Here is a 13186-nt window from a genome sequence, read left to right on the forward strand (position 1 = left end):
GAGGCTGAGGAGACGACGGAGGTTTGTGAAACTACAGTTGAAAAGGCATCTAACCCCTGATGTTAAAATCATAGGCTGTGACCCATTATAACTTTTGTAATTATATTTTTGTGCCCTTGGGGCAAAGACAATTTATAGCTCGATTCTAAGCTATTTTAATTATCTTATGATTTTATATCTTAGTAGTAGTTTTTATGCTTTCAAATTTTTGGCTCGAAAGCCCTTGTTGCACATTGACTACCTTTAGATTTTGATTTTGCCTTAATACTATGCATCTATATGTCGAGCGTGTTACTAAGGACTTGCTTTTATACTTGTTTATTCGTACAAATATATGTTAGTTTTAAGCTCAAATTTTAATACGTTCATGCATAGTTTATTCGAAATGCCCATGTTCGACTTTGTTATTATCAAGGTTGAACTTTACTATTACCATGTATTTGAAAAATACTCAACTAGTATGTAACCTTGTTAGTCTAGTTATATTTTGTTTTTCTAGTTACTTTTTCTCATCCTCGAGTATGGCCTCGAGGTTGCGAGGTCGAAACTTATTTTTGCAAAAATTTCCAGCCCTAGTTTTGACTTGTAGTTTATAGTTGGTTTATCTAGAATTCCAACTTTTGACTGCCGATTAAGTCTTGCTGGTTTGTTCCAGACTTGTTTAGTTCACGTGTTTGGTTAATGATCCATACACTTATTGTTGTCTTCATGTCGGGTTAATAATCCAAACATTGCTATTAGAGTTACTTTTATTTATGTTATATTTTTTCGAGCCTATGGTATGATTGTATACCACTTATGCCCCCTTAATTTTCTATGATTGCGATCTTAGGTTATTGAATTTCGAAGGTCTATAAAAAATTATAACAATAAAAATACAACGTTTGAATGAAACTCAATACTTTATTGGTAAAAAGAAAAAAAATCAAATACACAACTCAGGCGCAAGAATCATACTGATTACTCCGGAGAATCATCAAATCCACTATGCTCATAGATTTGGATTCAACACTTCAAATAGCGAGGCTGGGTATGAGGCATTGCTAATAGGATTGCGCTTATCTTGGGATGTGCATGCATAGTCCCTGGAGATATTCAGCGATTCCCAACTAGTAGTGTACCAGGTACTGGGGAAGTATCAAACCAAGGGACTTAGGATGGTGCAGTACCTAAACAAGGTGAAGGACTTGTTGACACCGTTCAAGAGATACTCGATTACACAAGTCTCAAGGGAGTATAATGCAAATGCTGATGCCTTAGCCAAGCTTTCCAGTGCCAAAAATGCGAACACCCTGAATGTCGTTCCCATCGAGTACTTGGCGGAAAGAAGCATAACCGAGTAGGATGCACTACCTGTTGAGTTATGAGATACATGGATGACCCCTATTATTAGCTATCTCAACCATGGAGTAGTACCCAGTGATTGGAACAAAGCAAGGAAGTTGGTGAGACAAGCTGCACGATATATGATAGCCGAAGGGGTCCTGTACCGACGAGGGTACTCCCTACCACTGCTAAGGTGCGTTACACCCGACCAGTCAAAGTTGTTAATGATTGAGGTACACGATGGGTTTTGTGGAGATCACGCTAGGGGGCAGAGCCTATCAAAGAAAATCCTAAGACAATGATACTTTTGGCCAAGGATGAACGAAGAATTGATGGAGTATGTTAGAAGATACCACAAGTGTTAGATGTTCTCCAAGATACCCTGGGAGGCACCTAATGAATTAACACAAATGCAAAGCCCTTGGTCGTTCGCTGTATGGGGAATTAACCAGGTCGGAAAGCTACCCACGGGAAGGGGAGGAGTCCAATTTGTTGTTGTAGCAATAGACTACTTCACCAATGGACTGAAGAAGAACTGCTCGCCATCATCACCTTGAATAAAGTCTTAGACTTTGTGGTGAAGAATATCATATGTCGATTCGGTCTACCAAAGAAGATAGTCTTGGATAATGGGACTCAATTCGACAGTGATATGTTCACCGACTTTTGTACGAGGCATGGAATCACAAAGAGCTTTTCATCGATAGCACACCCCTAAGCTAATGGTCAAGTAGAAGCAATGAACAATACTATCAAAGACACTTTAAAGAAACGCCTTGAACAAGCCAAAGGAGCCTGGCCAGAATTAATTCTGGAGGTCCTATGGTCACATCGAACGATGGCTCGAACGGTGACAGGCCATACCCCATTCTCTTTGGTGTTTGGTCATGAAGCCATGTTTCCAGTTGAACTCACACCCCCATCTCATAGACGAGAGACATAGGATCAAGGGAGGAACCATCAGCTAATTGAAGAGTCGCTCAATTTAATCAAAGAAAGACGAGAAAAAGGCAAGCACATCAACAAAAAGTGGCCAGATACTTCAACTCCAGAGTGAAAGATCAAATATTCCAAGTTGGAGGCTTAGCACTCAGGAGGGTGTTCCTAAACACTAAGGACATTGCAGCAGGAGTACTAGGACCTAATTAGGAAGGGCCATACCTTGTGGAGGAGGTGATCCCACCAGGGACATACAAGATAGCTCGACTAAATGGAGAACTAATCAAAAACTACTGGAATGGTGAACACCTCCGCCGGTACTATTAGTGAAGTTTTTCAGCAGTGACACGAGTTTTAATTTGCACATGTATTATTTTCAAATTATATATGTAATAGCCATTGTGCTTCAATGAATGAATTTGATTTTTTAAGTTTCTCTTAATTCTTTAAATTATGTTCAGCAAGAGACAAGTCTTAGGACCTTGTTGCCAAATTAATGGATCATGTTCGATCTTGATTCTTGAGGAGCCTATCAACCCATATGATCCAAAAGAGATACAGGTCCTAGGACCTTGTCGCTAAATTATTGGATCATGTTCGATCGTGGTTCTTGAGGAGCCTATCGACCCATACGATCCAAAAGAGAGACATGTCCTAGGACCTTGTCGTCAAATTAATGAATCATGTTCGATCTTGGTTCTTGAGGAGCCTATCAACCCATACGATCCAAAAGAGAGACAAGTCTTAGGACCTTGTTGCCAAATTAATGGATCATGTTTGATCTTGATTCTTGAGGAACCCATCGACCCACACGATCAACAAGAGAGATAGGTCCTAAGACCTTGTCGTCATATTATGGATCATGTTCGATCTTGGTTCTTAAGGAACCTATCGACCCATACGATCCAAACAAGATACTGGTCCGAGGACTTTGTCGCCAAATTATTTAATCATGTTCGATCTTGGTTCTTGAGGAACTTATCGACCCATATGATCGAAAAAGAGACTGGTCCGAAGACCAGTCGCCATCATTGGATCATAATCGAATCTGGTCCTTGAGGGACCGATCGATAATTTGATCTAAGACTCATTACACGCTCGATTAGCCCATCTAGACCCGGTTGGTCCAACTTAGACACTTCTGTCTATAATCATTATAACGAGTACACGAGAGATTACGTAAATCATGATTGACACTTGCTACATAATATGCATCTGTGTATAGGTATCATTACTACTGGGTATGAAACCATCACCCGACTACCAATGAGGGACAAGCATTTGCTGCTTGCATCATTGCGTGAAAATGATAATACTATGTGTATAAACGCTCGAAGCAAGGCAGGGTCAAGTAGCAAGTGACCAAGGCTTTTAAACCCATGATCACTTGGGGGAATATAGTACATATCGATCAAGGTATACACAAGAAATGAGGACGTGACCTTAATTACAAAGCAAGCTCAAGTTTTTCTAGGACATTTGTTCAACATATGTTCTGAAAGAGCAAGAAAAAAAAACAAAAACAAAAAGGCATTGGTAGGGAGACTCCTAGCCATGTCCCTTATAGGGTGGTTAGCCTGCCCACCAACCCTTATAAGGTGGTCGGCCTATCACCCATGGGGTGGTCGACCTGACTGTTTTGTTCATGGTACTTGGTGAAGTATTGTACTACTCACATTACCATGGTTGTTAGCATGAAAAACGTAAAGGAGTAAGGTTAGTATGGCACGTGAAATACATGTGTTTATAGTATACTGATACCTGAACCAATGAGGGTTGTGAGTTGATATACTTAGTAAGCATTGGAAATAAAAAATTTCAATCAATACACTGAGTACTCATAATAAAAAAGCATAAAGGCATAAAATGTCATATGTAAAAATTATCAAGTACAAGGTGCCCCACCAAAAGGGAAAATGGAGTAAAAGACCAAAAGAAGACTAACTAGGGCGAGGAGTATCATCTGAAAGACCAGCCTGAGCCTCGGCAGCCTCACGAGCCAGACACTTCCTAAGCTCCTTCGCTCGCATCTTCTCGGGAAGGAAATCCAAGTTTAGATCTTTTTTGGACTTCAAGATCAAGTAGAAGCCAGAGAAAGTAGTCTATGAATACTCCTCTCGAGCCTTGTCCCGGGTAGCCTTGACCTCTTGCTCCTTCTCAACAAGAACATCCTTCCGCAGTTGGTCCATGTCAGCAATCAGCTTCTCTTTTTCAACTTCAAACTGTTTGAGCTGATCGGCAAGTTTCCCCTCCATCTGGGTTACCCTAAGAGTCAACTCGGTCATATTCTTGCTGTTTGAGCTCCACGGTACTGTGGAGAGTGTTGATCTCTTCATCCTTCAAAGCAATGTCCGCATCCCTAGAGCCAAGAATGTGCCTAAGGTCCAACACCTTCTGGCGGACAACTTCAAGCTCAGAATAAAGGTTGGAAAGCATAGAGGTATACTTACAGACCTATCACGGACATGGCAGACCAACATCAGTGCCTGCAAAAAACATACAAGTGTTACATAACGTTAGCACACAAGCTAACCAGACAAAAAGAAAAATCGTAGAGGACTTATACTCTGAATGACAATGAGTGACTTCGTGAGGATGGTGCTCAAGTCCTCATTCTTAATCCCATTAAAAGTTGTTGTCGTCTGCTCTACATGGGACGTTCGGTCCATGATGGTACCTAAATTCCGTATGTCAGACTGGTGTGGCTAAGATAAGGGAGCAGGCGCAAAAGAGGAGGCACCCGTATCAATGATACTGGGAGGAACCAGCATAGGCGAGAATGGCTCTACCTCTGCGACAGGATTAGACGCCAAAGGAGTTGAAGGAAATACCTCGGGAGGAACCTCCGTTATCGACTCAAGCTTAACCCTGGCCATCTTAGTCGCTCAGACGAAAGGGCTAGTCTCGATTGGAGTCGACCTTTGCTGGGTATGAACAAAACCAAACATATCTAAACCTGCAAAAGAGGTTCACATATTAGCAGGATGTCAAATACAGACGAAACATAAAGTAAAGATAATAAAAGTGTCAGACCTTCTGAATGAGATTCGGGTTCGAACGTGGCTTCGTCAAAATCATCCCAAGCAAGCAGCGAGTGTGTGGATGCACCCACCTCATCACCCTCCTGTCCAGCCAGCACGAGCGTAGAGGGTACCTCCTCGACATGAATAGGTCCCGGGGAATCTATGGCGTTCACGGGCTCAGGAACATCAGAGATAGTAGAGGGAAACAGCCTGACCTTCCTAAGGTTCTCTGAAGTAACGAGAGTCTTGACATTCTTCTCCTTAGGGGTCATGGCAATCAGCACCTTAGCCCTAACAGTCATAGCCTAGGTCAGGAGCGGTCTGTAAAAAGGCCCGATGTTCTTAAACTTGGAATAGTTTCCTTTGCATCCTTAGTGAAGAAATAGTTTTTGACATATCTAAACGCCTTGTTGTTTCCAGAGATCTTTTCCAAGAAGTTGTCGGTACCCTCGCTCGTATAATGGTAGAAGTGGAAGTACCCCGAGTTTCGCTAAGAAGGGTTCATCTTTAGATCAAATAAGTCATGGATATCATGAGGTACTGGAGCAGCCCATTTTCTACGATGATAGATAATGTACAACATAGATAACACCAAGATCGCGCTGGGAGCTAGCTGAGAGGGACTAATACCAAAATAATTTGCCACGCTCCGGAAATATGGATGAAGAGGAAGTAGGGCACCAAACTTGATGGTAGAGCCTGTCCAGGTGCACATACCCAAAGGGGGGTCCTCAACTCTATCATCTGGACCAGGGATAGGAATAGAAATGCCGGAGAGGTCAAAGGCCTTCCTTAAGTTCTTTACCTTCTCTTCAGTCATGTCAGAGGCAGCCCCTTTGAACCAAACCACCTCATAATCAGTAGGGAGAGGCTTCTCAACCGATTTCCATATGATCTCACTAGCAAAGGTGACCCCAGAATCTGATGAATGGAACTCTTTTTTTCGTCTCTTCTTTTGCTACACAGCTGGCGAGACTGTCTTGCTCTTGGGAGAAGGGCGAATCACCTTGGGTTGGAACCTATGAATAGAACGCTCCTGAGGATGAGTAGCCTGGAGATGAGAGCCATCAGTATATTCTCGCTGAGAAGAAGAGTGATGGGGAACTCAACTGGTATCCTGATGCAAAGGGCGTTGCAAGGAGTCTCGCTAATCGGACACACTCCGCTAAGAAGAATGACTTCGCTGAGTTGTGCCCTGAGAGCCACGGGGAGTACTATGCTGAGAAGAGATCTAAGAAGAGCCAGGTGAAGAGCCCTGAGTGATGTGCCTGACAATGTGAGGAGTTTTCCGAGTTATCTATTTTACTCTCACCATTGGGCTATACCTTTTCAAGAAATCTTCCTCACTGAATAAATATAAAGCGGAGTGAGGGAAAATCCTTTTCACCCTTTTCAAGAACTCCTGTGGAGTACGCTCGCTTACAGACTTATCTGATGAAGAGGAACTGGACATTTGCAACAAAGAAAAAATAAAGAGTAAAGTTAGTACATCGACATAACGAAGCTCCCTACCACGGTCCAGATAGGCCAGTAGCTGGGGGTATGTCTATTACAAAGGAGCAAAAATGAAGAAATCAAGGGAAAAATCTATATAGGGGGTTGGCCCAGTGAGACTAAGCTCAGGCCGACCACCATAGGGCTCCCCTAGACTTGGAAAAATCGATCGAAGTCCCAAAGTAGGGGTTGACCTAGTGGAACTAAGCCTAGGATGACCACCCTGAGTCCCTGAGCTTACAAAATGCAAAAGAAAATACATGGGTGGTCGGCCTAGACCTAGGTCGACCACCCTAGGATATTAAATACCCAATAACGTTCAAAAAAGAAGACTAGGTGGTCAGCCTAGGCTTACGCCGACCACCCTAGGGATTGAAGAGCACTTTGGCGCATCAAGGAGACAAAGAGGAGCTAAGGTGGTTGGCCTACCACCTTAGGCTGACCACCCTGAGGATTTAAGCTCCAGAAAATCGCAAAAAGGCTAGGGTTCAAGTCTCCAAAAAATTGTGCAACACAAGGAGGATCTAGGGTAAACCAAAACTTAGGATTTGAAACCCTAGAAATCGCCTATGCTAGGGTTTGGAACCCTGGAAATCACCCAGGGCATGAGGAATACGGCCTAGGCTTGGATTTGGAGCCCTGGAAATCACCTATGCTAGGGTTTGGAACCTTGGAAATCGTCCAGGCTAGGGAAATCATAGGGTGGTCGACCTATAGGAATCTAAACCCTAAGCATCACGCAAAAGGAGGCAAGGAACAAACCAATTTTTGATTAAGAATAATTTTTTATTCAAACAAGTCAATTATTTTGGATCAAAATAAAACAAAACAAGGAAATTCAGACAGATTCACCAAAGATTCAAAGTATGTCCTCTAAATCTAAGCACATTTAAATAAAATGATGTGAAGATTAGGAGAAAATATTTACCCAAGTGAAGATCTATAGAGTTTGATGAAGATTTGGGGAAGTCACACTTGGAGATCCCTACAACTTAGGCGCACAGAGGAGGGAACTGAGAAGTGAGTCCCCTACTTATAGCCTCCCAAGCTAACCATATTTTTAGGAATTCAAATCCTTGACAAAATATCTAGTACTGTTAAAAATTCAAATTCCTTGAAAAATATTATGTATTTTTTGGAATTAATATCCTTGAAAAATATATTATATTTTTAGGACTTCAAAACTCCTTGAAAAATATATTATATTTTTAGGACTTCAAAATTCCTTGAAAAATATACTAGATTTTTAGGAAATTAATTTTCCTTGAAAAATATAATTATTTTTAGGAATTACAATTATCCTTGAAAAATATGTGCCGAGCAAATTATCGATAGTTGATAACAGTACTACGTAATGTCCCGAGGGACTTTTCTTTTAGAGTACTACCATGATATGTTTCTCAGGCCAGATCAAGTTTACCGTAATGTTGAAAACATTACGGTAAACTTGGGGGGCAAATGTTATCCCTCAAAAATCAAGAGACGACGTGGCGAATGAGAAAGCAGCACGTGGCATCACAAGTCAGGGAAAAACGACAAAGTATTGAAAAAAGACCGATGAGCAAAAAAGATAGGTCCAGGACCTATAGGGAAGTTGACCAAGCCTAAACCCCCGAGGGGTTGTCGCCCTGGCCCTAGCCCCTAGGGGTGGTCGGCGTGACCCCAAACCCTAGGGATGGTCGGCTTGTGTAACGCCCTGGGTAACTAGGACTGTTACACTATGTGTTTAAAAATAGTGCTTAACCTACTAAGCAAGTCGTTTGAACTTAAGTGTGTAATTAAAGACTGAGTCAAGGTTGAATAATAAAAAATTTGGTTAACAAAATGGTTATTTTTCATTAAAATGTTAAGTCCATACACGGGATCCCGAAAATTAGTTTACAAACTAATAAAAGATAAACAGATACAATCTAACCATCCTAAGCGACAAAAAAGGGTTTAACCTTAGTTCCTCTCAAGCTACCCCAACTATGGCGATCGAGCAGGCCGCATATGTACACACCGCCACTAAAGCCCTCCAACTCATGGCTGGTCCAGTAATCAACTCCCTTACCTGCACCACGTAGCACCACATAGCACCCGTGAGCCAAAGCCCATCAAGAAAACTTAAAGCAACATGCACAACTAAGCAACAGTATAAAGATAGCAGATATAATTTACCTGATTCAACTGACAATAGACTAAAGGAAAAAATCCCAATAAAAAAAGCAACAGTAGCATCCAATCAATCATAAGACAGTCATTCAGATATTCAACAAGCCATAGACACCAAACTAATAACAGTAAACATATACGTTCAACAATTTATCTCAAACAATATGTAATGCTTAGGGTCGGCGCCCTTAGGTCGCGCCCTCTGTTTACTCCACTGACTCTGGCTCACTTAGGTCAAGTCTAGTGTTTATCTAGCTGACCCCGGCTCACAGTGGCCAAGCCGCATCTTGTGCACAAATCATCAGCTCCGACTCTCTTAGGTCGTTCATTTCATGTTCGCATAACAATATCACAGTTATACAACACCTACATATCCAAGTATAGGGAATCTTAGTCCCTAACACAACCACACAAGGGTGCAGTTTTCTTACCTTGAATTTCGAGCAGAGATAATAGAACGGTCCCGAGCACGATCCTCGGTCCTGAGCCTTGGCGATAAACCTAGTCACAGTAGCCAATGGGTAATTGTCAACTTCTAATCCAAATAAATACTTATGAGACGAAAACTAGCCTCTGGGACCTCAATTTCTACTAATCCTGGTAGTAAAAATTATCCCAAGCGTCTAGGTTGGAACCCCTGAGCCTCACTATCCTTAAAAATATTCTAAGACAAAAACCCCTAGGCGGGTCACGGCCTAGCTCTAAGGGTCGCAACTTGCCCTTAAGTAAGAGGCCAAGAACCCTAAGCCTCAGGGGAGGCGGGCCGCGACTTGCCCTTAAGACAGAGAACCACCCAGAGCGTTCTGGGCACGTGGGCTGCGGCGCCCCTAGGCTGGGTTGCGGCGCGCACCCTTGTACCTAGAATTTATGGGTTTCCTTTTCACGCCTCCTTGCCAAACTCCCAGAATTTCAAACCAAGCGAACCTCCCAACCAAAACTAAACTCAACTACAAATTCAAGATTAAATCACATATTGTAGACACCAAAACCTTAACAATTATACTAAAATCACTATCCCAATTCAGTAAACATTCAGCACTCAATACTCAGCTTAATTTCATCCCAATGTTCTAAATTCCCTAACATAAACAAGATATGAACTTACCTCAATTGTTGCTAAACTTCTCAGCTTAATCTCCTAAGTTTTTCTAGCTGAATTCCTTGGTTAGATGCTTCAGTTCCTCAAGACTTCCCAGCAGAATTTCCTTAGCTTTGTTCTTTAGTTCATCAAGAACCCTTCAAGCTCAAGAGAGGAGGAGGATAAAATAATGTAAAAGGGGAGGGAGAGAGAGAATTCTTATGGCTTCTTTATATCTAGTGGATTCTTACCCCTTCTAATGCCTTAGCTGATCACATCCCCAGCAACAAAAATGACCAAAATATCCTCCCTTAAACTACTTAGCCACTTAATACTCTAGGGGTAAAATGGTCTTTTCTCCCTAGTTCCCGCTAATTCCTCAAGTGTTCCTAACATTCACCAATTAATCCCATCAAGTCCAATTAATTACCAAATACTCATTCAATATTTTATTAATCCTAAAATATTCTCTAAATTCCCAAAAATACCCCTAGGCTCCCCCCGAGCCGGGTATTAAACCCCGCTGTGACTATTTCGCTAGTCCGCTCACTAGGACCGTCTCGAGCCATATATTTCAAATATATATCCACATAATGATGTGGTCTCAACAATTTATCACATATAATCACACTTATGCCCTTAAGGGGCCAAAATTACAAATATGCTCTTATAAGCTATAAAGGGCCCACATGCATATCTAATGCTCATAAACATGCATATAATATATACATATAATCATATTAATCATGCATGCCACATAATCATGTATTTAACCATTTAAACATTCATATACCAATTATGCTCTCCCGCCACGCTAATCAAGGCCTTAAGCCCTATTAGCAATTTTGGATCGTTACAACCTGACATGCTCAAAAGCCGCATGGGTGGTCGGCCCACCCTATTCTTCATATGGTGGTCGGCCTAAACTCCCAAATACATTTTGCTGGATGAAGTTCACACTCGTTCAAGCTGAAATCAACATGCCTAGCACCCAAAAGGTCATCATGCCTAGTACCCAGAAGATCAGCAGGCCTAGCACCCAGAAGGTCATCAGGCCTAGCACCCAAGCTCTAAAGGGTCGTCGAGCCTAGCACCTAAGTTTCATAGACCAATCAAGACTTAGCATTTTCCCAAAGGTTTCAATCGTGCATCGTCAACCAAGATACAGAGAAACAACGAGAAGCCCCATGATATCATAATCATGGGGATGTGGACACATATCTCCACTACCCAATAATCGTGTACCAAACCACGATCCCAGTATTACTGGTCATGTAACAGCCCCTAGTTACTATAAATAAAAGATCCAGGGCTTCATTGAAGGGGACTTTTGGATCTTTTTATGGGAATGATTTTGAGAGGGATCTGACAAATTTTTTGGGGAGAAGCTCTGGGAAAATTAGTAACGAGTGAATACTTCTGTTTATCTGTGTAATTGTCTATCAAGTGATTGAATACTAAAGACTAAGTGGATTAGGTAATTACTGTTCATTAGAACAGGGCTGAACAACTATAAAATTTCTGTGTGTTTGTTTAAGATATTTGTATTTTGTCGTATTTTATATTTATTTCGTTCAAAAGGTGTCGTATATTGTACATACAACTGTTTGACGATTTCACAGGTCAATAGAGGGCATGTCAATTAACGCTTTGATCTTGTTGGGATTAGCCTCTATACCTCGAGCATTCACTATGAATCTAAGAAACTTACCCGAGGATACTGCGAATGAGCATTTTTGTGGGTTGAGTCTCATATTGTATTTCCGGAGTACAGTGAAACATTTAGCGAGATCATCTACATGGTTATTGTTATGTTTGGACTTGACTAACATATTGTCCACATACACTTCCATGTTATTCCCTATCTACTCAGTGAACATCCTATTTACCAATCTTTGGTATGTGGATCTAGTATTTTTGAGCCCGAAAGGCATTACGTTGTAGCAGTACAAGCCCATGTCGGTCACGAAGCTCGTATGTTCTTGGTTAGGTGCATGCATGGCTATATGGTTATATCCAGAATAAGCAGTCATGAATGACATGATGTCGTGGCCTGTAGTGGCATTTTACGAGCTGGTCGATTCGAGGCGAGGGAAAGCAATCCTTGGGGCATGCCTTGTTAAGGTTCGGATAGTCTATGCAGGTTCGCCATTTGCTGTTGGGTTTCGGGACCAACGCAAGGTTGGCTATCCAATCAAGATAGAAAGCATCTTGGATAAACCGATTTGCTTTTAACCTTTCGACATTCTCTTTTAGGGCTTTCTTTCAGTCATCATCCAGGAGTCTCCTTTGTTGTTTCTTCGGGGGGAAGTTCTTATCTATGTTTAGTGCATGGCTCATAAGACTCGGACTAATCCCTACCATATTCGAGTGCGACCATGCAAACACATCCTGGTTTTCTTTCAAAAAGCAAGTTAATTGCTATTTTTCATTTTCGGAAAGATTTTTCCCTATTTTTACCACCCTCGTGGTATCTTTCTCATCGAGCTTTACTTCTTCAAGCTCCTCCAATGGTTCGAGATCAGTCCTTCCTTTAACCCTAGGGTTGATCTCTTCTTCTATCTCGAAGTTGGATCCGTCCATCTCCCAAATAACTACGAGTGCTTGTGCACTTGTTTGGTTCTTCCCTCTCATAGAAATGCTATAGCATTCCCGTGTGGCGAGCTGGTCTCCTTTCAGTGTCCCGATGCCACTAGACGTTGGGAACTTGACGGCCAAAAGCCTAACAGACGATACTGCCCCCAGCCCAATTAGGGCTGGTCTCCCAAGCAATACGTTATAGGCTGACGGGGTGTCCACCACCACGAACTCCATCATCTTGGTTACTGAGTCTGGATAGTCTCTCAAGGTTACGGGGAGCTAGATGGATCTCGTACAATCAATCCCTATTGGGAAACTTATACAAGATCTTTATTTATTTTCATGTAGATCTAATATTAAACAAATTAATATGAGATAACCTAGAACATATTTCTAAAATTGAATTCAAAGAGAAATAATGATAAAAATACTTACATTATACGCAACAGAATGAATGAGTCATTTCTTTAGTTTCTCTAACATTTGTATCCTTTCTGTCACAGAGTATTACCAAGAAACTGAACTGATCTTCAATTTTCTTCAGAGCCTTCCAAAGTATCCTTAGGATCACCTAGACTAGAGTGGGAAATTC

Source organism: Humulus lupulus, chromosome 9 (assembly GCF_963169125.1).
Source record: "Humulus lupulus chromosome 9, drHumLupu1.1, whole genome shotgun sequence".
Taxonomy (NCBI): Eukaryota; Viridiplantae; Streptophyta; class Magnoliopsida; order Rosales; family Cannabaceae; genus Humulus; species Humulus lupulus.